The 26,026-nt window shown below is 32.9% G+C and overlaps 4 long non-coding RNA genes across 4 annotated transcripts; 2 read left to right on the plus strand and 2 right to left on the minus strand.

Annotated features, from left to right (window-relative positions):
• Positions 1-456: 456 nt before the first annotated feature.
• On the minus strand, positions 457-25,781 carry LOC145311990 (uncharacterized). Its single transcript, XR_013876865.1, has 3 exons — positions 25,637-25,781; positions 1,505-1,666; positions 457-641 (listed from the first exon to the last, which is right to left on the minus strand). It is a non-coding gene; the product is annotated as an uncharacterized LOC145311990 (long non-coding RNA).
• Positions 3,170-15,459, plus strand: LOC145311992 (uncharacterized). The gene is made up of 4 exons (XR_013876868.1): positions 3,170-3,240; positions 9,273-9,332; positions 13,545-13,686; positions 14,058-15,459. It is a non-coding gene; the product is annotated as an uncharacterized LOC145311992 (long non-coding RNA).
• LOC145311993 (uncharacterized) lies at positions 15,638-16,693 on the plus strand. Its single transcript, XR_013876869.1, has 2 exons — positions 15,638-15,757; positions 16,643-16,693. It is a non-coding gene; the product is annotated as an uncharacterized LOC145311993 (long non-coding RNA).
• LOC145311991 (uncharacterized) lies at positions 18,565-23,884 on the minus strand. The gene is made up of 4 exons (XR_013876866.1): positions 23,751-23,884; positions 22,778-22,859; positions 20,591-20,749; positions 18,565-19,083 (listed from the first exon to the last, which is right to left on the minus strand). It is a non-coding gene; the product is annotated as an uncharacterized LOC145311991 (long non-coding RNA).
• Positions 25,782-26,026: the final 245 nt, after the last annotated feature.

Below are 26,026 nucleotides of genomic sequence, written 5' to 3' on the forward strand. Positions count from 1 at the left end.
GAAATCTGGTAAAATTTTACCGATAATTGTGGTAAAAATCGCTGGTAAAAAGCGTGAGAAAGTACCACCAAAAGTGTTTTTACCACGATTACGGTAAAATTTTACCACCTTTTAAATCGTATAGGCTGGTAAAATTTTACCATAAAAGTGGTAAAAACTAGGTTTTTTTATGGTATTAATTCCGTCCTGGGTATTAAATATTTTTATTGATAATCATGTACAATTATGTGGAATATTTTAAACTTTCATTTTCAAATGAAAGTCATTAAACTATGGTTTTTTTGTGAATGCGGACATGTATAACAAAATAAAGCATTAAAATGTTAATGTTAATTACTATCAATGTGTCCTGTTGCTATTTTCTTTTTTTGCAACGTAATTATTTTTTTTGGGGACACTAGCCATATTTTGTCTAGTTACAATTCTTTTTTGTTTGATTTTTTTGTTGTAACTTTATTTTTTTTTTTGTGGACGTTTATTTACAACTGAGGCACATGCCACCCCTCCTGTCGTTAATTCGCCGTCATCTCATCTCGAGGCGGTATAGGCCGCCGGTGGTCTAGCGGTTTTTGACTGGACGTTTTCTCTCTCTTTTTTTTCTAGCTTGGTCTCTTCTTCATCAGTCAGTCACAAAATTTTTCCTTAAAAGATAAAAAAAATAAAACGAAAATAAACCTAAGCACATCATTGTTTTAAAATTTATGACTTACGTTAGTTTGTTTATCATTGATATGAAAGTAACAGGATCTCTATCTATCTGTTTGCATCAAAGGGTAATGCTAGCCCCGGGACCGATAGGGTTCTCAATTACAGTGAAGCTTTTTATACGTCCTGGGAAAGTCTATGATTATTTTGGAAATGGATACGACTCCTCCCCCCCCCCCCAAGATAAATCGTCCTTAAAAAAAACAACTAAACTCCACCAAACACTTTTTTTGGGAGTGTTTCTTGATAACGAGAAAACTGGATAGCCTGATATCTAGTTGCCGAATGTGTACGCAGTTTCCTGAGTGTTTCCTCATCCTAGCTCAATATTTACTACTAGCTAAAAAAGCTTCAAACTTCAAAAAAAAATCAAAATTTAAAAAATTCAAATGTATAATGTATAAATCGTTTATACATTCAAATTTTGATTTTTTTAAGGGAAGTTTGGAGATTTGTAGCTAGTAGTAAATATTGAGCTAGGATGAGGAAACACCCAGGAAACTGCGTACACATTCGGCAACTAGATATCAGGCTATCGAAAACTGATAGTGGATGGGGGGACAACTACTGTATATGCATTTTAAAGAGGAAGATTGTTTGAATGATACAAAAAAATTACCTCTTCTGTAAATAACAATAACCTAGTGGTTAAAACTAACAACTTTAAGAAACTAACCTATCAAAATTCAATAAAAGCCTCCAAAGTTGTAAGTTATGAAAGTGTTATTATAGAATATTAGGAACCAGTTAAGTAATCTGCCCAGTGTCCCCTCCGCCCTGCGTTTATTTAGTTTCGTACCTTCGTGCCAGGCGTGTCTCAGAGCAGCGGTCGGCGTAATTTTCTTGCAGACGGTTCCCACTTCATAATTGGCGTCAAACCAGCGAATTGTCGCAGCCCTGCTTGAGTTTGTTTGCGGGAACAAGGGGGTCCGTGGGGTTCGTCCGATGTATCTGTGGTATCCTAAAAGAAATAAAAATATATGAAAAACAGCCCACAAACCATGTATAAAATAAATGCCAAAAAACAAACAGCTACCAAATAAAGTTATCCGTTTGCCTGAAATTTAAAACACAACTTCTCTACCTAAAGTAAGTTCAAACGTCCGTCCGTTACACATAGTCGCCATTTTGACGAGATAAAGCTTTAGGCTGTGGTGGCATTCCCAATAGCTCGATTAAAAGTAAATATAAAAGGGGAATCAGGGATCTTAAGGGATAAGACAATTGCCAATTGTGTATCCACAATAATGAAGCACAAAATTACCCATCTGTATTAAAACTAGTGGTTCAAATATAAAAGTTTTAAAAATAAAATCATCGTCAATGTTTTATACCCCCCCCCCCCCCCCCTCCCCGAAAACAATGAAAAAGATGATACAACGTTTTCTTTATGTATATAACCACTACCGAGGGGGTTGGGGTGGGGGGACAACTTGATTGGAAAAATTACTAACAACCAAAGACATTTTTATGGAGAAATTTAAACATAAAGTAATTTGTATAATTTGGTATAAAAAGTTATATAGCTTTTTTATTTATAAAACATAAGAAGATTTTTGCGATATCCCAATAGAAATTATTTATTAAAGGGTATAGGTAGCTAATATGGTTCTTGTAGAACCCATGTAGAAGCTTTAGCTTAATACAATAACATTGACCACTTACATTTTTGTAATCCCATAAGTTTTTTTATAGAAAAATTAATAGATTTCATTTTTAGCACCAATATTCTTGATCAAAAAATGGTGGTTAAGGAAGCGTTGTTTAAAAAATAATTTTCTTGATATAGGATGAAAATTAAAAATCGAGGTAATAGAGACTGTGCAGCAATAAAACGGCTATTTAAAAGTGCAATTTATATTCAGTTTCCTTTATTAGGTATATAGGAGATAGATTTTTAATATTCTTACTTTGCTTATAGACTTCTTGCCCTAATAGATGATTTTTAAAACATAATTTTCTCGTTTTTGGGAAGAAAAATAAAAAAAAGATTTAACAGAACCTATAAACAATACAAATGTCTACAGATTTATGCTTAAATTATAAATTTTAGCATAACAGGAATATAGTTTTTGAAAAAAAATGAAGCCAAAAAATTCTAAATTTTTTTGGTCTTCAATACAGACCAAGCTATTCAAACCGCTTATAACGCATATTTCACATATCTACACATCTCTGATTCCGTCCGTATTGGCCTGTCTAAACACACGCACACACACACGCACACACACACACATTCACAAAGACAGCTGATTGCCCGGTAAATATGTAAAATGTAAATAAACAACTGTTCGTATGCTTGTTGACGTTGCTTTTGATATACATAGTTTGGTTGTGAATTTTTTTTATTTTTTTTCATTCAAATAGCATATAGTGAATTGTTTATGATTTGGTTATTGAAATATGTCAAGACATTTGCAATATTTTACCTACTGAATGATATTTTAAAATTTATAAGGTTTGATTGATAGGTACTTTTTTTTCAGAAAGTAAAAATGGATTACGACGCGTTTGCTTCTTTGAACCCTTATAGATGTAAGTAATTATTAGATAAAATACCTACTCTTTCAATTAGCATATTTTGCAATCAACAAAAAACTCTTTTAAATTAGATTTAGATGAATCTAATTCGTCAGTTATTGTAGGTATATAGGCTGATAAAAAAGGAGACAATGCACGAATAAGCTCTAAAGTGATTCCAGCTGCTAATTGAAGTACTTTTTGTTTTTTATTACATCAAATGCTGTTAAATGCAGAAGTACATTAATCAAACTGTTTACATTATTACAATTTACTCCTTTTGCTAAATATACATTTCTTATCGAAAATGAATACTTTTGTAACTAAATATATTGCATAATTACTATTTTAACTTTTCACACTTCTTCAAATTTTTATATCAAGACAATATTAGAACTAAACTTTTAGCTCTAAACTATGAAACCCGGCAGTAAGTCAATACTATTGTAAAATTGTCGCACGCATTTAAAGAAGATTAAAGGGTTACTGTTTAATTCTAGGTTTCATAACTTTATTTACCTACCATTTCTTGTCTTTTTAAATTCAAGGAAATTTTGATAGATAAACAAGATATTTGTATTTTAATCTAACATCAAAAGCTAATAGCTTTGTATACTTAGTAACTTAATGGCTACTCTATTAGTTCTCAGGTGCCCATATATAAAAATAATCATGGGTACCACGAGTTTCTGGACTCTGTGGTTCTCTAGATTTTAATAATATTAAAAAAATAGTATTCGAAAATGTTACTTTTATGTTGCTATTCTACTCTTTCATTCCATCTACATATCTGTTTCTCCTATTTTCCTATTATATAAAGTAGTAAGCGTTTTTTGTCTGTCCCGAAGGATCTCGCTAACCGCTGAACCGATATTGTTCTCCTTTACAGAGAAGCTTCTTATAGGTCCTGGGAAGGTTTTAAACTATTTTTTGAGAGGGTGTCTTAACCCCCCTCTCCCCCCAAAATAATTTTTATAACTCTTTGGAAACTCAAATTTATAATAGGATGAGGTCGACTTTTCCTTCTCCTACCAGTGTAGTGCCCCTAGAGTCTTCTAGGGGCGTAACCGCTAGTTGTATTAAATAAGGACGCTTGTTTAAATATTGTTATTGTTAAACAAAACTCCTAAACAATTGTGTATCATGTCAATTTCTCATTTATTTGTCTGAAAGTAATATTTAAGGGGGGTGGAGGGGTTACTACGTTCATTCTGTTCGGAAACCGTGATCAAAATGGGCTAAATATTGAGCTAGATTCTTGTAACTTGGTGCATATGCCTAGTCTATTAGGTACTAGATCTAAATTAAAAAAAGTCCATTTTTTAGGTTAGGTTTGGTAAGAAGAACCCTGCGGAAATGGGTTTTCTAGGCTTTTTGGTCTATTTTTGTGTAGAGACTTACCTACTTTAATTGTTTTTTTTTCTTCTCGAAAACACTGTGTCTATTCTTAAGGACATTAATTAAAATAATTTGGCAAATCGGAGGCCAACCCCATAGGGATAAGGGAGATGCCTACAGGGGTTAAGTGTTTTTTTTTCTAAAGTGTTTCGTAGCCAGAGCCGGAGCCGGGAGCAGCAACATATTTGGTGGAGCCGGATCCGGAGACGTATTTTTTGTTAAAAACGGCTCCGGCTCAAGATTAGCTAAAAGTGTTTTTTTAAAGTAATAATATAATTTGGCAACGGTCTATTTCCATATAATAAACTGAAAAACTATTGTTACTTAAAAAATAGACACACATCCTTCTACTTTTATATAGCTTTAATCAAATAAAAGCAAAATATTTTATATTTTTATTTTATTTTATCAAATTCAATAATGAAAAAAAATTGATATATTAATTTTAAGGTAGGAGCCGGAGCCGCATCAAAATTAAACGGCTCCGACACCCTGCCTAACCTAATATAAAGAATTTTTTTATTTACAATTAGTACGTATTGCACAAGACTTATGTACCAAGTTTCAAAATCTACCTCCATATTTTGTCCATTTTACTCACAGATTACAAATAAACGGCACCGTTTACCACCCCTCCCCTTATGTAAAGTCAATGTATGCCCTAATTAATGCCTATATGCAGTATTAGTAATAAAACATAATCATCGTTTTTTTTAAAGGGATAGTTGCATGAAGTGCATTTTAAAAAATATTGTTAATTTTTTTCTTTTTAAAATAATATAGTAATGCATAATATAAAGTTATTGATTAAAATTAAAAGATTTGGCCAGGGATTTTCCTAAAAAAATGACTTTTTCATTTTTATTTTCAAACTTTTTACATGTTATATACCTACCTATGGCAAAATCTTTTTTGTCAAAAATACAACTTTTGATCGCATTTACTAAGGGGGGGGGGGGGGCGTAATGACATAAGCTCTTAAACCGTGAGCAAAATGGTCTAAATATTGAGCTAGACCCTTCAAACTTGGTATATAAGCCTAGTCCTATAGGTATTACATCTAAATGGCAAAAAAATCCAAAAAATTTTATTTTTAGGTTAGGTTAGGTAAGAAAAACCCTACGGAAATAGGGTTTTTAGGCTTTTTTTGGTCTATTTTGATGTGAAAACTTGCCTTAAATTGTTTTTTCTTAGGGTTTTAACTTAAATACACTGTATCTATTCATATGGACATTTTTAAAGATGATTCAGCAAGTCGGGGACCAACCCCGGGGGGCTAGGTGGGTGGCCCGCAGGGGTTAAGTTCATTTTTCCCAATATATTTGTTGTGATACATCAAATAATAGGTTTTTTAGGTCAAGGAACTCAAATTCAGAGCTAAAATAAGCATTAGACTAATCTGAAGCCAGCCCCAGCGGGCTAGGTTGGTGGCCCGCAGGGGTTAAGTGCATTTTTTCTAATATATATCTTGTTATATATCAAACTATAGGTTTTTTAGGTCAAGAAACTCTCCCCCGGGCTAGGTTGGTTTTCTGCAGGGCTTAAGAGCATTTACCTAAACTAACCTAGAAACTTACTCATATTTTTACAGGTTTTTTTCTTGAATAAACTGTGTCTATTAATGAAGACTTTATTTAAGATGATCCAGCAAGTCGGGGACCGACCCCAGCAGGCTAGGTGGGTGGCCCACAGGGGTTAAATGCATTTTCCCCAATATATATGATGTGATACATCAAATGATATGTTTTTTAGGTCAAAGAACTCAAATTCAGAGCTAAAAAAAGCATTAGAATAATCTAAAGCTAACCCCAGCGGGCTAGCTGGGTTGCCCACAGGGCTTAAGTGCATTTTACCTAAGATACCTAGAAACTTACATTTATTATTTTTTTAGGGTTTTTTTCTAGAATAAACTGTCCATTCCATGAGGACCTTATTTCAGATGATTCAGCAAGTCGAAGACCGACCCCAGCGGGCTAGGTGGGTGGCCTGCATGGGTTAAGTGCATTTTTCCCAATATATATGTTGTGATAAATTCAATTATATATTTTTTAGGTCAAAGAACTCAAATTCAGAGCTGAAATAAGCATTAGACTAATCTGAAGCTAACCCAAGCGGGCTAGATAGGTAGCCCACAGGGCTTAAGTGCATTTTACCTAACCTAACCTAGAAACTTACATTTAAAATTTTTTTTATGTTTTTTTTCAAATAAACTGTCCATTCATGAGGACCTTATTTCAGATGATCCAGCAAGTCGAAGACCGACCCCAGCGGGCTAGGTGGGTGTCCCTCAGGGGTTAAATGCATTTTTTTAAAAAGTATGTGTTGTCATACATCCAACTATAGGTTTTTAAGGTGAAGAAGCTCAAATTTACAGCTAATAAAAGCATCAGACTAATCAGAAGCTAGCCCCAGCGGGCTAGGTGGGTTGCCTGCAAGTCTTAAGTGCATTTACCTAACCTAACCTAGAACCTTACTTTTTTTATGGTTTTTTTCTGGAATAAACTGTGTCTATTTATTAGAACATTATTTAAGATTTAAGACCCCAGCAGGCTAGGTGCATTTTTAGTTGTCATACATAAAATTATAGGTTTTTTAGGTCCAGAAATTCAAAGGGGTAGTTTCACGAAATGCATTTGAACTTAATTTAGTGAACTGCATATTTTTTCCTGGTTAATTGGTTAAACTACATTTATATGGCATATATTTGAAAGAATTTCAATTTTGATAGTACAATGTTAGTGGTGGAAGAATTTAATGTGCTAATAGGATACAATTTTTTAATTTAATGTATACCATATACCACGAAAAAACTAGCATCAGGTTTCTATTGTGTTTTTTGCTCCAAATTGACTTTAAAAACCTATAGTTTGATGTATAACAACACATAATTTGGAAAATTAACCTCTGCAGGCCACCCACCTAATCCGCAGGGGTTAGCCCTAGGTCAGTCTAATGCTTAAAATAGCTCTGAATTTGAGTTTCTTGACATAAAAAACCTATAATTTGATGTATGACAACACACTACACTACACCCCTGTGGGCCACCCACCTAGCCCGCTGGGGTCAGTCCCTAACTTGCAACAAGATCTATATTGGAAATAATGCATTTAACCCCTGCGGGCCACCAACCTAGCCCGCTGGGGCTAGTTTCAGATTAGTCTTATGCTAATTCTAGCTCTGAATTTGAGTTAACTGACCTAAAAAACCTATAATTTAATGTATCGCAACATATATATTGGGAAAATGCACTTAACCCCTGCGGGCCACCCACCTAGCCCGCTGGGGTCGGTCCCCGACTTGCTGGATCATCTTAAATAAAGTCCTCATTAATAGACACAGATTATTCAAGAAAAAAACCTGTGAAAATATAAGTAAGTTTCTAGGTTAGGTTAGGTAAATGCTCTTTAAAACTGCAGAAAATCAACCTAGCCCGGGGGGGTTAGCTTCAGGTCAGTCTAATGCTAATTTTCGCTCAGAATTTGAGTTTCTTGACCTAAAAAACCTATAGTTTGATATATAACAAGATATATATTAGAAAAAATGCACTTAACCCCTGCGGGCCACCAACCTAGCCCGCTGGGGCTAGCTTCAGATTAGTCTAATGCTTATTTTAGCTCTGAATTTGAGTTCCTTGACCTAAAAAACCTATTATTTGATGTATCACAACAAATATATTGGGAAAAATGAACTTAACCCCTGCGGGCCACCCACCTAGCCCCCTGGGGTCGGTCCCCGACTTGCTGAATCATCTTAAATAATGTCCATATGAATAGATACAGTGTATTTAAGTTAAAACCCTAAGAAAAAACAATTTAAGGCAAGTTTCCACATCAAAATAGACCAAAAAAAGCCTAAAAACCCTATTTCCGCAGGGTTTTTCTTACCTAACCTAACCTAAAAATAAAAATTTTTGGATTTTTTTGCCATTTAGATGTAATACCTATAGGACTAAGCTAATATACCAAGTTTGAAGGGTCTAGCTCAATATTTAGACCATTTTGCTCACGGTTTAAGAGCTTATGTCATTACGCCCCCCCCCCCCCCCCCCCCTTAATACCTAGAGCTTTTAACTTTTTATACAACAAAATAATTAGGTACAAGAGTATTCTATGATATGTATTTTTTTGTAATATTGATGTAAAACTTACAAAGGAGTATATATATAAATATGTTTATATTGTATGGTTAGTTAGTTTGTGGAGATAATGTGTATATCGTCAGGAAACCAGATGGTTTTCTTTATTTTTTAAAAGTACCTATCCATAGAAAAACTGTCCTATGAAGAACCGGATGTTATTTTTTATGTTCTTTAACTTTAGAGAACTTGCCCTAAGGAAACCTCGGTTCATTTTTATATAACTCTTGTGAATTATTGTCAAATAAAAAAAGTTTAGTCAGGTCAAAGTTAAAAATTCTTTTACACATAATCATATCTAAACAATGCCTAATATATTCTACTAAGGCATATTAAAGTACACTACTCAAAGTACCTTAACTCTTTAAATGCACTTCGTGCTTTTTTTCTCCAATGGGTCATTGATTTTTTTTTTTTGATATAGGATACATGAATGGTTCATCTATTAAACTTGCTACCAATGCATTAATTCACTAAATTTACTAAATGTAGCCATACTTTTCTTTCTATTTAGCTGACCCAGTCAGAAAGCCAGGCATAGTACAGCGCCCAGAAGATGCACATCCAGATGCAGGTACTGTTTTTGGATGCTTGCGTAGTAATCCTATTATATAAAGTATTTTTTTGTCTTTAGCGAAGGATCTTGCTAACTGCTGAACTGATATTGTTCTCCCTTACAATAAATTTTGTTACAGGTCCAGGGAAGGTTTTTACCTATAATTGGGGAGTGTATCTTCACCCTCCCAATTAAATAAACTAGGTATTTTCTTTTTAAAACTCAAATTGAAAGATGGAGGTAGCCGGGTCGAATTTCCCCTCTAACCTTAAAGGGCGAATATAGGTTTGATATGATATGAGCTTATATCAAAGGTGCCATTACATAGTTTTAGAATATCTATGCCAAATTTAAAAATTCAAAAAAATCCTTAAGTAGATTTTGCAATTTTCTGTTTCAATTGAACATATGATAAATCAGATGGCCTACAAAATCGTTTATTTTAGCCCTTTACAAGACTTTTTTTGACTAGTTTTCTTAAGTTTAATTGATTATTTTATTGGCATGCATCTTAAATGATAGTTTAAATGTTTATTTTCTTTAATTATGTACTATTTTTTTCAATTTTTAAAAAGCGTAGAAATAATTTGCGTACAAGTGAGTTAGGAATATTGACTAGGGTAAATAATACGTCTTAAAGTTTATTTTCTGTACAAAGATAATTGATTAAATCTAGATGATATAAACACCCTTAATTACGCTTTTTCAACACACACACACACGGCTGCAAAAAAACAGGGATTTGAAATCATTCTTCCTCCAAGAAAATTTTATTGATTATTTTTTTTTTACTTTTTACATTATTTGATGTTTTTTTAACTTTTAAATATTTTACTTTATATATTTTGTATGAAGATAGAAGGAGGGTATATTTACCCCTGATTAATTCCCGAAACCTTTTTCTCATTTATTTGTACAGCAAAATAACAACAGTATTTAGGCATACTCTACACGCATCGTGTTGTGAATATGGGTATTTGAATATGTTAGGGAACCACTCCTCTGACATCACAAATTGGCCCAACTTGGCTAGGTTTTTAGCTATAACGGCCTTATCCAATGGAATATCTTTATATGCTTGAGTTATTCATAATGTATATACTTGCACCTTTGATATAAGCTCATATCATATCCAACCTATATTCGCCCTTTAAGTATCCCTAGAAGTTCTAGGGGCTTCGCCTCTAGTTAGTAATAAAGTAAATTGTAGTTTTGCTTAATTTAATTTTTTCATAAGAAATGTTGTATACCGCTATTAGTATGAATGAAATATTAAATATACCTATTTAATTTTTAGTTCCAAATATTCCAATTTTGGTGGAAACATAAGGGAAATAGCACTTAGAATGAAAATTATGTAATGAAATTTGGCAAGATAGGTATACCTAATTTTTTTTAAATGGGAGGGGGCGGTCGTGTACTTTTTGAAACTAAACGACAACTCAACTTTAAAAAAGGTTTACATCAATGAAAGGGAACTATCCACATACGGGAGCAAGTGATTCTAAGCACCTTCCAGCATTGATCCTTAGTATTTTTTTAGTGAATATACTAGTTATCAACTAAAAAGTTTGGTTTTACCATGGTTTTATATGAAAAAAACTTTAAAATGTAAATCGTTTTTTGATCCAATATCATCAAATGCTTTTTGAGTTCAAAGGACAAAATAAAATAACACGGCAGAAAAGCATTAAATGCTGTAAATTGCAAAAGTACTTAGATTAAACTGTTTACAATATTACATGGTACCAACCCTTTTTCTACATAAACATTTTTAATCAAAATAATATACTTTTGTGTAAAAGCTTTAAAAAGCAGTTTGAAACATCAAAACATTTGATAATATTGCACCAAAAATGCTTTGCTTTTAAATTTTTTTTCATATAAAACTAGGGATGGCAATCCGTCAAATTTTTGGACCGGATTTGGATTCTTACAAGAATCCGTCCAAAAAAATAGTGGATTCTCGTGGATTCCAGATTCTAGCAATATTTTAAAAGGCTTTTTAAAAAATTGAAAATTTAATTGCTACATATGTCCTAAAAATTAACGTTCTTGGTGTTTTCTATAATTCACTTCCGAGAATCGAACAAAATTTTAAAAGATGTTATATATACCTAGCGGCTTTGCCCCCAGCCTCTAGGAGCTGTGAACCAACTTCCCCAATAAACAAAAAAAAATTTTTTTGTGAGAGGGGGGGTTGGGGGTGTACCATCCTCCAAGAAAATAGCTTAAAACCACCACAGGACCAATAGGTATATACCCTGAAAAGTAGAATCCGATCGGTTCAGTGGTTACCAAGATCTTAAGGGATGGACAGACAGACACACAGGCGGACGGACAGACATCATTCTACTTTGTGTTATAGATGATAATAATGACAAGTATTAAAAACTCTAGGCTCTAATTTTAGTCTACCAACTAGCGGCTTCGCCCCTAGAGGCCTCTAGTGGCACTTTGAATGTTTTTTTTTTATTTGAAATATCTAATTAGAGAAATAATTGGTTTATGCTTCGTTCAAGTCTCTTTTTGGGGAGGGTTATTTTTTCTAGGGGCGATTTCTCTTGGGAGGGTGGTGGTACCCTCCCCAAAATAGTTGAAAACCTTCCCTGGACCTATGAGAAGCTACCCTGTTATGGAGAACCCGATCGGTTCAGCGGTTAGTGAGATCCTTTGGTACAAACACACAGACAAACAGACATCCTGTTACTTTAGTATAAGGATTAAGAATCCGAATCCGCTATTTAAAAACGGTTTCCGGATTCAGATTCCAAAATTGGCCAAAAAATTAGGCGGATTCCGGATCCCAGATTCAGATACGGATTGCCAACCCTATATAAAACCATGGTGATACCTAACTTTTTAGTCGATAAACCAAATAATAAACTTAAACCTAGTATATTCACTAAAAAAATACTATGGATAAATGCTGGAAGGTGCTTAGAATCACTTGCTCTCGTTCGTGGATAGATCCCTTTGGCATGGCTGTTGTTTTAAAGAATTTGGAACTGAACAAAAAAAGTTTCTCTCAGAAGGTTAAAAATTATCTAAATGGCAGTTTTTGAAATAAGACAAAAATTTACGGCGGTTTTCGGCAAAAACAGCAGTTCTGCCGCCGTCTCCCCACGGAAAAAGCAAATGCTATGCCTAATTTCAGTGCTTTAACTCTTTTTTGGGGTTATTTGCTTTAACAAAGTTACAAACCTTAAACCTTACCTGGACCTATGATAAATTTTACTGTACAGAAAATCCTTCTCTGTCCAGTATTTATCAAGATACAGACATACAGACTTACACCCTATTACTTGTATATAATAATATATAAATACTACACTGGGACTAATAAATTCATTTCAAAAGAAAAAAGGTCTTGCAAAAAGTCTTTATTTAAAACAAAAAAACACATATTAAAATAACTAAAGGGGTAGTTGCACGAAATGCATTTAAACTTAAATTTAGTGAACTGCTAATTTTTCCCTTTTTAATAGTTTGAACTACATTTTAATTTCTACCATGTAGTTTTAATAATATCAAGAAATGAAAATCGTATTCTTGTGATATATACAATGGATATAGTTGGCTTATTTTCACAAAACAGCACATTGACTATTTTTGTGATATCTTATTGTTTGGTATTTATTGTAGGGTTGGCAATCCGTCCAATTTTTGGACCTGATTTGGATTCGAATGCTTACAAAAATCCGCCCAAAAATGAAACAGATCAATCCGTGGATTCCGGATTTTTTTTTTGACGGATTCCAGATCTTCAGATCTCGGATTCTAGCAATATTTTAAAAGGCCCCTTTTAAAATAAATTAGGGAATTAAATTTTATCGGGTACTGGGAAGAATCTAAAGCAGCGTTTTTTCATACTTTTACAAAAGCTTTTCTCCTATTTCTAGACCCTACATCGCCCATTTGCTAACCCTTACTCAACCTAACCTAACTTTGTTAAAAATTAAAATATATATTTAGACAAAAAAACTCAAGATGCTGATTTTAGCTTAACAATTAACATCCGAATCCGCTATTAAAATAACGGATTGCGGATTCAAATATTTCCATAAATTGAACAGATTCCAGATTGGATTGCCAACCCTAATTTATTGTAATACAAAGTTATATATGTTTTATGGTATACTCGTAACTTCTGCTCGAAATCATTTTTTGCACTTCATGCAACTTTCCCTTTACCAAAGATACTAAACTTATTTTTTCTGTGTTTTTTAGGCTGATGTTGTTGACAACGAACAACCTTAAGGCGGTGGCAAAGGTCTGAATGAGGTACAGCTGTAGTCGGCGGTCAAGCCGCCAGAGGAGACAAGAGCGAGGTGTTGAGACTCTGTGTGGGACTTGTCAATGGGACTGTTAAGTAAGTTTTTAGATAGATAGATAGACGGGCAGCATTCAATAGCTAAAAACGGTAGACACCGAATGAATGGACAAATGAAGTAGAGATTTTTGGTCAATTTAAAAGAATGAAAAAATAGATGTAAGTAGCTTGGATTTATAGTCAGGGGTCAGATAAAGTACCTAATCAATATTATTAAGAGTAATTTCAAATGATAAGTTGTTAGGTATTTAAAACCAATTTTTGAACTTAAAACTAGTGAAAATTCTTTTCATATTATTGCACTTAAATCTAACTCGATCAATTAAGATTTAAATGCATTTTTTATGGTCTAGTCTGCTTTTTTTATACACTGATAGTTTGTACAACCTGATCAATATCTTTACTTTCAGGAATGTCAATAGGATAACCTTACTCATCATTCACCTGCCCACCAATCTAGAAAAACTTTGGCAAGAATGTGCTGACTACACAGGAAAATGGGACCAAATGCGGGGACACCGGGACGAACACCTACCCAAAGCAGTAGTTATTTGTTAAAATGTTCTTTTTTCTTTTCGCTAAAAACTGATTTAAATCAAATGACGTTTGTATATTTCCATTGAAGGGATACTTGCATGAAGTGCATTTGACAAGATTGATTGCAAGCAAAAATTACAAGAATATCATCTAACATAATTAATTTTTTATTACAATAAATAGCAATCAATTAGACACCATCAAAATAGTCATCAGAATGTTTTTGTGAATACAGGACAGCCATTTAAAATGCAAAAATCCAAAAAATATGATTTTCAAGTCTTGATATTTTTAAAACTACCTTGTAGAAAATTTAAATTCTTTCAAATACCTATAGATCATAAAGATGTAGGTAGTTTAAACTATTGAACATAAAAAAATATGCAGTTCAATAAATTCAAGTTTAAATGCACTTTGTGCAACTACCCCTTATCGTTTCTTCCTTGCTTTCCTTGATTAATGTCAATTGCTTTATCGGTGCTTTCCCTAAAAGTGCCTGCATGTATTCCCATGACTTTACCCTACTACGGGAATACAGTATCCAATATAACTTAACCTGACCTAAACAAACGAAAAATCAACCCCCCTTTTTTCCAATTTACTTCAAAGTAGGGGAAGGGGGTTGGCGATAATCTGTGCTTGACTAGGCGCTTTTAGGGGAAACCGCTGATGTTATTCTTTACTTTTTCCTTTTGAGTAGACAAATACATTAGGTTGTAGATCAATCTTTCATTGTGATTTTAAAAAATATTTTAATAAAAGTACCCAGGTATATTACGGGTTAGGACAATCGACGAAAAATTTATGTACAACCACAATTTCAATATACAAAATTGCTCCTTTGTAGATTTAAATTAAGTTTTGACACCTATGGTTTGTAAAATTCAATTAAGATTCTATTAGGTTCCCAAATTTTTTTTTTTTTTTTAAGTACAATTAATATTAATCTAATCTTACCCACCTTAAAGTGGATAATAATTTTTATGGGAAGTAAAGGTGTGTAAAGGGGGGATTTTAAATGCAACCATTTCGTAATTAATTTGCAAATGGCACTTAGAATCCGAATTTCGTTATGAAAATCCTATGTAGGTCTCTTTTCACTAAATTGAACAAAAAGTTGCAAAAGTAAAGGCTGTCGGCTCAGCCGTTAGGCCGTTTTCGGCTATTTTCCCATAAAAATGTCACAAGCCCTATCTAAACATCATACTCTTGGCCTCTCCTAGCCGTTTACATCTTGTTCTAGCCGGTAGCGACTGCTACTAGAAATTGAAAAAAAAATGGTAATTGGCATCATTAAACACGAAGCCGCTATCGGTTACTTCTACAACTTTTTGTTTAAATTAGGGAAAATAGATCTACCAAAGATTACGCATGCCAAGTTTCATAACAAAATTCGAATTCTAAGCGACATATGCGCATTGATTACAAAATGGTTGCATCAACCCCCCCCCCCCCCCCCTTAATTTGAGCTCTTTCTTTAATTCTTTATATTGTCTTGTTCCTTTATTCCTGTGAATTCATGTTCAATTATGTAATGCTCTCGTGATAGTTTTTTTGTTGAATTTTTTATTTAGTTGCACAGCTACTTCATATATATAATATACTAGCGGCTACGCACCTAGAGGCCCCTAGGGCACTTGAGGAGGGAGGAGTCGAATTTGATAACCCAATTTCTTATTTTAGATTTTAAGAGAAAGTACCTACCTATTAAAAAAAATTTTGAAGGTGGAAATTTTTTTTTTTGGAGGGGTTATTTTTCATTTTTTTGGGGGGGGGGGAGGGTTAGGGGTGTTCCACCCCCCAAGAAAAGTTATAAATCTTCCTGGGACCTATGAGAAGCTACCCTGTTAAGGAGAACCCGATCAGTTTAGCATTTAGCGAGATCCTTTGGTACAAATAAACAGACAAACAAACAGACACACAGACTAAGATCCTTTTACTTTATTATAAGGACTAGCGGCTACGCCCCTAGAGGCCTCTAGGGGCACTTGAGAAGGAGAGAGTCGAATTTAATAACCCAATTTGAAATTTTTTATTTTAGATTTTAAAAGAAAAAGTAAAACAAAATTGGGGGGGGGGCGAAATTTTTAATTTTAATTAAACAAAATTCAAACAATTTTTTTTTGGGGGGGGGATTTTTGGGGGTTTGGGGTGTCCCACCCCCCAAGAAGTAGTTATAAACCTTCCCGAGACCTATGAGAAGCTACCCTGTTAAGGAGAACCCGATCGGTTCAGCAGTTAGCGAGATCCTTGGTACAGACACACAAACACCCTGTTACTTTAGTATAAGGATTATCAAACTGTAATACTGAAGACCATGTATAACATAGTATTACACACAATATTCAGCGACTATTAAGATAAAAATCATAGAATTAAAACCAGTTTTGCTTGCCGATACCTTCAGCCCCTCACTTTAATATCCAGAAAGCTGTGTATTAAATTCTAAATTGTTAAGTATTTGTTATGTAATACACTTATTGATTGAAATAAATACACCATTTAGAAAGTAATATTTTAATTAAAGCGTGGCGACTCTACAATCCTAATATCTCAGTAAGTCTGTTAAGAATTACTTTTTAATATAGTTTTTTTTAGCAATGATAATTTATAAATTACTCTAAAATTTACTTTGTCTAAGATCGAATTTATTTACCAAAGATTGCATAGGTACAATTCCCCGATCTTGGACGACAATTTCACCATTGGGAAAAGAAATAAAATTTACATAGGTATATTAGGTATAATTTGATATAATTACATCAGCATTCCGATAATAATATCTCTTAAAAATAGGTTGTGTCGCAAGAAATATGATTTAAGGAATAAGAAATTTTCTTGATAAAAATGTCTTCAAATCAATTCAAAATTGAAAGTAAAAATCCTGAGAGGATAATACCACTTTTTGATTTCTACTTCGAAAACCTTTAAGCAATCATTAACATTTTTATTTGTCCTGAATATAATCCGAACAGCAACATCGCAAGCCCTTAAATATTTCTTTTCAGGTGTGCGTTTTACGTGCAAAATCATTACTATAACATATCGAAATAACATTTAAAATTAAAGTCCTTTCTTCCATCACTTCTTGTCTAAATACAACAAAGATGACAAAATCCATAAAAGCAAAGCTCTGAAATGGTAGGACAAGCAATCATTAACACTTGCATCAGAACTGAACAAACATAATATAAATGTATAAGTCTAAGTAAAATAGCAAGTAAATATGGTGACTCGTGCCACGACATGCCAGCAATTTTATTTTGGGTGCTACTCCCTTAGTTTTAGAGATAATAGGGTAAAATCTTTTTGGTTGTGTAACCCCAAGTTTTGGTATCTTTAAAAAAAACAGTGACTGGACCACCATTCGCCGCCGCCCCAAATTTTTTTTATTGCATTTCTCGCTGTATTAGGCAATTTGGAATCATTTGCGACCATGTTATTTTTAAAAATTTCCCATTGCAAGTAACCCTGGGACTTCAGTCATTTTTTTCAAATTCTCCTTTATCAAGGTAGATCTTAAATTCAGTGCTTTTATTGTACTTTTAAAGATATTGAAACAAAATCTTTTTGGTTTGGTCAGTAAAATATATTTTTATAAATAACTGCGGCGGTACCGCCGCTCCTGCCATTTACCGCAGGTTTCCGCCGCCGCCAAAAAAAATTTGTTATTGCATTTCTCGCCGAATCAGGTAATTTGGAATCATTTGAAACCTTGTTATTTTTTAGTGGGACAGCGGGAGCGGTGGTTTTATTAAAGATACCAAAACTTGGGTTAATTAGTGACACAACTAAAAAGATTTTACCCAATTATCTCTAAAACTAAGGGAGAAGCACCCAAAATAAAATAGTTGGTATGTTGTGGCACGAGTTGTTGCAAACCTGCTTATAGACATATTTACATTTTTAGGACTTATATATAGAGCTGCTTTGCTTATAACATTGTACCTTATCGTAATTGGAATCAAAGGGAGTTATAAATAGTAAAAATCCCTATGTTTTAATGGATGTACAGTCTTTCTGGTAAAGATTATACATATAGTTGTTTGTTACGCTTCCTAAATCGATACGACAATTGAATAAGTGTGAAGAGCTAACTTTCTGGGTATACATATTACATACGGACGGACAGTTCGGACCCTAATTAAAACTAAAAGTAATAAAAACTACATTATCAACATCTACAAGTAGCGAAGTCAAATCATAGGATGGAAGAAGCATGTTATAATGGAAATGTTCAGTTCACATAACAAAAGAAAAGAGAATTTGCATAAACTCAAAGAAAATCACAAAACCTAAATACCTACCTACAGACAAAGTGAATTAGGTATAGTGTAGCCAAGCTTTAAAAAAAGACAAATATTTAATGAAAAAAATCTGTTAAGTTTAAAAAATATTTATTTATGTTAAAAAAATCGGACTGAGGTACATAGGTAAATAAAAAAAATACTATAGGTAATAATGATCAAATTATAGAACAATGAATTTTTACAGCTTTTAAATCTCATTGACAAATGGTACAAATTTCTATTTTGAGGTATATTATCACATACAATGTTAGATATATCACAAAAAATTGAATCTACAACTAAGATCGAAAACGTCATTTCCCGCCGAATTTTTATTTACCTTTTCTCGTCAAAATAGACAATTTCGAATCATCTGAGACAAAACTAAAATTTAAATGCAAATATTAAAATAATTCATCATATTGTATTATAAACAGCTGTCTGCGGATATAAAACTGTAAATAATAAGATTAATACAATTTTTTTAGCCTGGAGATGCCGAATGGATTTAATGTCAAACATGCCATCTTCTTTACACAACTTTACAACTTTGGATTTCACCTCCTATTGTGTTTGCACACACAGACGAGCTAACATCTCTAAAAATCACCTAAAAATTAAAATAGTTCATACCAAAAAGTGTTATTTTTTTTTGCAAAATTGCCACAGTGATACTTCCACACAAAGTACTTTGTATAAAAAAAACTTGTTACGTGTTAATAACTCAAATCTCAAAGTAATAAAAGTCAGGGAGTAAGGGAGGGGACAATGGGCAATTAATTCAATTTAAGAGTTTTCGCTGAAAAGCAATGAAAACCAGATTTATCCAGAAAATATGACCAAAATTGTAAAGGGATAATGGTAATATAATTTCTCGTATTTATTCAAATCCAGTGGATAGGAACCGGTTCTCATCCATACGAAAAAACTATGTCTAGCATCGTATTATATCCAGATTTCTACGAATAAAAAAATGTACAATCATAAGATTAAAACCAGTATTTTTAGCCCGCGCCTTAGGCACCTCGGGGCTAAAAAAACTGGTTTTAATATTATAATTGTACATTTATATCCGTGGAAAGCTGTTTATAATACGATGCGAGAAATAACTTTTCTTGTATTCATTTGAATCCGGTGGATAGGAACCGGTTCTCATGAATACGAAAAAAACTATGTCTAGCATCGTATTATATCCAGTTTTCTACGAATATAGAAATGTACAATCATAAGATTAAAACTAGTTTTAATCTTATAATTGTACATTCTACATCCACAGAAAGCCGTTTATAATACGATACGAGAAATAACTATTCTCGTATTCATTCAAATCCGGTGGATAGGAACCGGTTCTCATCCATACAAAAAAAACTATGTCTAGCATCGTATTATATCCAGCTTCCTACGAATATAAAATGTACAATCATAAAATTAAAACCAGTTTTTTTAGCCCGTGCCTTCGGCACCTCGGGGCTAAAAAAATGGTTTTAATCTTATAATTGTACATTATATATCCGCGGAAAGCCGTTTATAATACGAAAAAGAAATAACTATTAAAACAAAATTAGTTCTAAAAAAAATCATTTAATTGAAAATTAAATTGCCAATAGATCACAATGTAGTAAACATTCTGTAATTAATCACTAGAAAAATCTTGTTTAGAAATTTGTCAACCCTTCTCATATATTTTTAACTGCTACCTAAATTCAAGGGGTTCTTAGATTTTTAATACATAAATATCACAGTAAAGTTTCTATACATGAAATGACATTTTCTTGGGAAAAAATATTTGTTAAAACCAGCCATGAATAACAAATTTTTCTGTCTGCAATATTCAAAACTAACTCAGCTAGTTAGCGGGGCATTGCCTCAAAGTCAGTCAGAAACTGCTGAATTCGTGCACATTCCCTTTACGCCAGTACCCATAGTCTGAGACTCTTGAAAATTGAATATTCAATCCATTGTCCCCTCCCTTACTCCCTGAATATTAGTACTAAAAGTTAAGCCAGAAATAAGAGTAGGTAGTGTTATGAAAATTAGGTTACCATATTAATTTATACTCCAACTCTGCTAATTATGTGCTATTAGAAACAAAATCAAAAGTGCAACTTAAAACCTACCTAATATCTCTTTCCACAGACATAGCTCTTGTGTGGATCTTGATTATGTTGTAACGTCCATTCAGGTCAGGTAGGGAAAATTTGACCTTACGTTCCAAACAACCAGGTCTCATAAGGTCAGGATTCCAGGGTGTCTGGCCTGTTTGTTACCTCCAATACCTGGGATAATGAATTTTGTGAAAATTAAGAGTATTGTGTATTTGTAATTGGTTGAATAAAGTTTTGATGGGCAAGTTATCTTCACATTTTTTTTATTCAAGCAATAGCTGCCCTTGCACTTCCTCTGAATGAAAAATATAACGAGCAGATAAATAAATTGGCTTGTACCTATAAATATATGTATTACATTATGAAAAGGGAGGGGGCGGATGTGACACTTATAAAATCCAAATCTTAACATTAAAAGAAATCAACTTGGACTAAAATTTGGCAGGACAGTCGCTTTAATTAGGTACCTACATTGTAAAACTATGAAGAAACGGCGGCAAAACCGCCGTTTCCCATGACACTTGTGAAATTTTTATGAAAAAAAAGTTTATCTCAGATCATTCAAAATTGTCTGATTTGGCAATAAAAGACAAAAAATATTTATGGCGGAAAACAGCGGTTTTTGGTGAAAACCGCGGTTCCGTTGACATTCCTTTACAGTTCCACGAATCCACAGTGTACCTCTTTAAATCAACTGCCATGCAAAATTTCAGTGCTTTAACTCTATTTTAGTTGAGTTCATTAGACTTTTAGTTTTGGTTTTAAATACAGGGTGCACCACATAAATCCGGACTTTTTCTTATTTTTAAACAAATAAACATAAAATCGTCAATTTTAAAGATTTTATTGAATTTTAAAAACTGGGAAGCAACCTAGGTATATGACTATTAGATTATCTAATAAAATCGCCGCCAGCCTCAATCACCGCCCCTACCCGCCCCCTGAACCGCCCGCCGACCCTGGTCACCATGTCCCTGTTCAAACAGGAAAAGTTCTCCATGATAGAAGCAATAAGAGAGGTCTTTTTGGTATGGGCGCGTGTATTGGTTCATGCTTTAATGGCGCTCGAGGCCCAAAAGTCCATTGGATTAAGATCGGGGCTGCTGAGAGGCCACATCTCCTTAAGGAGTGAGTAACAGCAAGATCCAAATTAACCTATCTTTAAAGCTACCTTTTGACACGGCAGCTCTCATTTGGGCCACAATTAAGCTAGAACAACGTTTTATACCTTTTTCAAAATGGCACTAAGATTAAGATAGGGTTTTCAGTGCAATACATAGTCTGAAACGAGTTTCAAGGTTCCATATGGGCCCCTGAAGTCAAGAACCGAGATTTTTGACGTTTTTGACATCTTAAAATCTACCACGATCCACTTTGTCGGAGTACTGCAGCCAAGTCAGCTTGGATAGAATTAGAGAGCTCTAGTCTTTTCTAGAGTTTTCACTAGGTATCTGATAGTATATCCAGCAAGTTTCATTAGCCCATCTCACATACAGATGGGCTGAGGTCAGATTAAGTAGGCCAAAGTCATAAATCAATGGTAATTTATCTGCGCAATTCGAATCTGCCTTGTTGAACATATGCACGGCCAGCACGGCGTACACGTCCTATATAGTTCAAAGATTTTCATGGGCAAAAAGGTCATTACCTATTACCTAAGCTTTTTATAGTGGGGTCAAACATCCTGATTGGTCAAGTAGTTTTGCGCTATGGCCAGGCCATTTAAAAAAAAGTCCGGATTTATGTGGTGCACCCTGTAGTGCCACACCCGCCTCCCCCTTTACATAAATATATTAACAATTTGGCTTAATATTTATTTTCAAGATAAAACCATTAAGGCTAACCAAAAATCTTAACATAAATAAGTATCAGGGATCTTAAGAGATAACACAATGTACAATAAATTGATGAAAAAGTTGAAAAGTTTAAACACCAAACGATCACAATTAAAAATAGGATCAAAAGTTTTTAAGCTAACGAACGAGATAATGTGGTTTTTTAAAATTTGGATACCAGTGTAACTTGGGAGTACGATGACCCCTTCCTCCATTAATTTATAAGTATCAACTTAATAACTAGATGGGTACCTCAATTCAATATTTACTCCAACAAAAAAGGAAAAATACTTGAATTAGGTAGGTATATATCAGCATATCTGCTAGTTTGTGTATAAAAAAAGCATATAAAATGACCACTCACATTAATATTTCCTCTGGAATCAAAACCATCCAACTGATTGTTCTTGCGTAGTTCTCTTACATCTCTAGCTCCATCGTCAAACCTAAATTATGTTTAAGTTAAAAATACACATAAGTTTTTTACGATGTAGATAGATAGATATTTGTTTTGTAGGTATAATCTAATTCTAAAGTTTAATTTAATCTATATTCGTTATTTATCGCATCGTATTAAAGACACCTTTCTGCGGATATCAAATTGAAAACATATTAGATTAAAACCAATTGAGTTAGTTACAGGGTTTGGCTAACAGAGCTGGTAAAATCCTATCATTTTTAAAAGCGAAGTTTTCTAAAATTAGGGTCGGTCCGTCTGTCCGTAATGGTTATTTTCGTTTTATTACACATTTAGAATTGTCCAATCAATTTCGAACATGATGTTTAGAAAGCATTGCAACTCTATAACTGTTACCAGAAAGACTGTACGTCCATTTTTAACATGCTTATAGCTTATTTTTAATCTTTTTGACAAACTATTGTATAATATAGTTATTAGAATAGACATGTTAGAATTATCCTATCGATTTCAAACTTTGCATGGTGATTCCTGACAGTTAGATACGATTTAGAAAGCGTTGCAACTCTATATTCGTTACCAAAAAGTCCATACATCTTTGCTGATTTCTTTTTGCATTTTAACAACTTTTTTTAATAATAAAGATTCTTAGAACAGGTAAAGTATTATGAGCGAGGCAACTATAAAAGAATGTCCTTTTCTTTATCCTATATTTCAAGTAAATTAAAATTGCTGATTCTTTAAAGGTGCTTAACAATACTTGCTTTCTTTCGTGCCATGCACTCTGTCCATGGATAGTAAAGTTAAAATAATTCTAATATAATGTTCAATTATAATAATTTGGCGGTTCCTTGAAGGTATAGAGCAGTCCAGAACTAGAAAGTTTATAAATTCCAATAATACAAATGGAATTAATTACCTTTACTTTTCTATAAAAATGTTGGTTGGTTGTTTTTACTTTTGAGTTACATTTATTCTTCTGAAATAAAAAAAAATCCTGTTTACAAATTTTATCTAAAATTCAACATTATATTAAAGGTTTATTTAATTGTGTAAATCTTACGATTCCAATAAGTAATAAACTGATTGAGTTGCTCTCAATAGATGCTACAATTGAGAGTGAGGAGTGAGTTCGACTTCACTCCCCCCCCCCTCCCCCCTCCAAACGAACCCAAGGGCCGCCATTCCTTATAATAAAGTAAAAGTTAATCTATCTGTATGTCTCGCTAGCCGTTGAACATTTTGACATCTCTCACAAAAAAAAGAGCTGTCGAATATGGACAGATATAACCGTTCAAATTTTGCTTATAATAAGTGTTGCGGAGCCGCCAAATTTTGCTGGAGCTGGAGCCGTAATTTTAGTTAAAAGACGGCTCCGGACTAGATAAATAAAGAGATTTTTTAAAAATTATAATTTTCAGTTTTTCAAGTCCATTTTTATCAAAAATTTTACTTTTAGAACCTTCAAAAGTCAAAAGTAGACGTGGGAAAAAAATATGTCGAGTTTTTCTTGATGTTAGGTTGGAGCCGGAGCCGCACCAAAATTAAACGCTTCCGCAACGCTCCTTGTAATAATTAACAAAATAATGTGAATATATTGTTTTCAAAAACGTCATTCATAGCTTTAGCCTGTAGCCTGTAGCAGACAATTATCAATTTATCATAGGCATAATATCAGCTGACACCATAGTTGCCAGATTTACCAATTAATTATAAAATAAAATAAAATAATGCTATTAATCAATGTCGTTATTGAAAAATGTATTTTTTAAAAAATTATTTTTTACGTGTAAAAATTAAAATGTAATTTAATCTTAATCTCAGATAATTTGACAACTCTGTTTATTGTTTAGAGAAAAAATTCAGCGAACAACAGAAAAACTGATCAAATCATAGCGGCCAACTTTTGAATTAAAAAAAAAATATTTTATTTTCATTTTTATTTAAAAATTTATAGTGAAAGGCGGGAGTTAAATTAAATAAAAATAATATAGTTAGAGTACTTATCATATTTTTAAAAACAATAAAAAGTAATTTTGGAAACCATGATGAAAATTATTTATCCCATTCTCATTTTACCCCCCTCCCCCTCCAATCCTCAAATCCTATTGGCTAGCCAATAGGAACTCGATTATTTTAGCTAAAACATTTTTTTTCGCAATTTAAATAACAGAAAAATAACTAATTTACGTCGTATAATTATATAAAATTACTTTTATATAAAAAAGATGACATTACAATATTAATTTTTAATACGACTGAACCACTAGAAAAAGTCAGAATCACCATTTTGTAATAAAAAAGAGCATTTTCCTTTAACCCCTCATTCAATATAAAATTTAGTGCAATAAAGACATGCTAAAAAACTATCTCTTTTGCAAGATTTTGATATTATCGCATTATTTCAATTTTAAAAGAAAGCCCATATTATACCCAATAGCGTCTAGTACATAAGTTTTCTTGATTTTTTGTTTAAAAGTAATTATCTTAAATTTTTCCCGTTATTTTACTGTCAAAAAAAATTAAAGAGAAATAGTCAAAAAAAATTTTTTATATTTTTTTCATAAAAATCAAATTAAGAGGCTAAACTAAAAAAATGCCTTTCGATGCTGCTTATATTAACCCCTTCTAAACCACTGTTAAGTTATGAATTAGATTCTCAATCACTTTAAATGTTTAAATTTTTTATATCCCGGCCTAACCACTATCATGACAATATTAAAAAAACAAACACAAAAGATATTATTCTTCAGAAATTTGTTGTATGGTTGCAACAATCCTATCCTAAAAATATATATATCATACCGAAAAACAGCACAAACAAAGCATTCTTGATTATTGTCCATTGTCCTTTAACTTTAGAACGCCGTCCGTAACAAGTTGTGGGGTAAAACAAAAAAGGGAAGGAAACTTTAAATAGAATGTCACGCGGCACTTGCACACTTTTATATAAAAAAATTATTAATAACATATGCACATATAACACACAAACATCAAGATTTCTTTTAAAATTAATTAAATTAAAAGATTATACCTACATGATATTTTTTATTTATTATTATTTTGAGCTTTCGGTTTCTTGGTGGCGCGCCAAAATAAAGCATTTAAAGATAGCTATTTTTGTTAGTGCGCAAGCGATTTAATAACACCGCGCCGAAAATCTTTTAAAAATCAATGTTTTATAGGCGCGCTGTG

This window comes from Acartia tonsa, chromosome 2, assembly GCF_053477335.1.
Source record: "Acartia tonsa isolate MP-2025a chromosome 2, ASM5347733v1, whole genome shotgun sequence".
NCBI lineage: Eukaryota > Metazoa > Arthropoda > Copepoda > Calanoida > Acartiidae > Acartia > Acartia tonsa.